Raw genomic sequence first — 1,939 nt, forward strand, 5'->3', positions numbered from 1 at the left:
TTGTCTTCAATCTCTTCTTAGGTATATCTTTAGAAAACAGTAGCTGCAATGCAGATTCACCACATGTAACCAGGTGATGCTACAGACCTGCCATATGCAGCCAGCACCAGATACAACAATTTATCACTGAAAAGCAATCGGATGGCTACATCACCTGGTCAGCTGGCACCGAGACAACACTAGATGCCGCAGATGCCATTACTGCAAAGAGCAGAATAAGAGACCACAGGAGCCAACCAACACAATGATGTTGTCTTAACAGAGGATAGCTACCTCAGCTAGTGTTTCATCATTTACCACTAAGTAAGTGCAGCTGTTAAACTTACTGATCTTGTGAAACTTACATAGAGCAGAGTCAGACCCTCTTTGGCCAGGTTACACCTCTCCTTCTGTACACAAAGTCAAAGGGGAGAGAAGCCACTGAAACAATGACGGTGGAGTTGTACTCCAAGGAAAGCTTCCTTGGATGTGCAAACACACACACCTTACCAAATTCTGGGAAGGCACACAGCTAGTCCAGCTGGCCCAACAAGTAAATATTGTGCCATTGTAAGAGCACTGTAGAGCTTGTAACAAGACACATAAAGTGTGTTTTGTAAAAGCTCCTTAGCAGCTACACAGGTGGGCTGCCATATAGGGGACTGGCTAACAACATTAGAGACAGAGCTTCTGCAGGGCTGGCAGACTTCAAGCACAAGGACTCCAAGACCGCTAAAGGTTCTGCGGTTGTCCTGCATCTAATTTCTTTCTCCTATTTTTATTCTGTTGGTATCTGCTCTTTCCAGTCAAAAGGGCAGTAATAGCAGCCCATGTGTTCAACCACCTTCTCACATATCTGTGATGCTTCTAAGAGAGAAAATGCTGTCAGGAGCTGCTCATGGCTTCAACGTGTCAGCTCAACACTTTAAATCCTTTTTCCTCTCCCGAAGCTGTGCTGTTTGCTAGCACAAAAATAAACAGAGTCTGAGCTCTGCCCACTCTCCCTGCCTTTCCTCGTATACTTCCCAGAAAAATAGCTGGAGCACAACTCCTACACGTTGTACAAGATCCAGACTCAAGCAGCCCTAAAACAGGCTTTTTCCTGTCCCAAGTCTATGGTAGAACTAGTCAAAATTAACACTTGCAAGACTGTAACATCTTTAGAGCAGGGGAGGTAGGTGGGGAAATCCAAACAAACCTGAACACACCCAAAACATGCTGCCACTTCCATGACTGACAGTCCCACAATACTAACCTAACATAAAAATTAAATAAAAAAGTCTTACCATGACCTCTTTAACCCCAACCTCAAGGCCACCTCTGCTCCACAACTACATGGTTTTCCTCCAACTTCAGGTTTTCAGCCTTGCCATCCTAATGAGAAACCTTTGCCAGCTGGCTCCAGCTCCCAAAGCAATCTCTGTAATGAGGACAGGCACCTGGGGACCTCCTTGCCTGGCTCAGGGGAATTTGGTTTGTTTTTCCAATCCCCCATACTGCAGAGTTATTTGAGGCGAGACCACCTGGCAGCAAGACCAGATGAAGAGGGAGGGGACTGCTGAAGAGCTGAGATGTGGGTGGTAGCTGGGGGGGGGAGGAAAGGGTTAACCTGAGCCCTTGGCTATGAGCACCCAGCTTTGATACCATGCCTGAGAAGAGGGTGTAGCATGCTGGTGCACATCTGTCAAAACTTTTTTTTTGTTTTATAGCTTTGTTTCTTTATTATGCCTTTTTTTCCTCCTCTTTTGTTTGTTGTATTTCAGTCACAGCTACTTGGGAAGCAGGGCGGGGTGGGGGGGGGGCTTCACTTTCTCATGAAGGCACTGTTCAGTCAAAGCCCAACTTTAAAAATGCATTTTCTAAATATGCACTATTTGCTCTTGTCCTCAGTAATTTGATTGGCAGAAATAAGAGCTGCAGAAGCAGATCTTGTCAGTCATTCTTAAGACTTCCTTAATAT

The sequence above is a fragment of the Pterocles gutturalis genome, unplaced genomic scaffold (genome assembly GCF_000699245.1).
Source record: "Pterocles gutturalis isolate BGI_N339 unplaced genomic scaffold, ASM69924v1 scaffold17648, whole genome shotgun sequence".
Classification (NCBI taxonomy): domain Eukaryota; kingdom Metazoa; phylum Chordata; class Aves; order Pterocliformes; family Pteroclidae; genus Pterocles; species Pterocles gutturalis.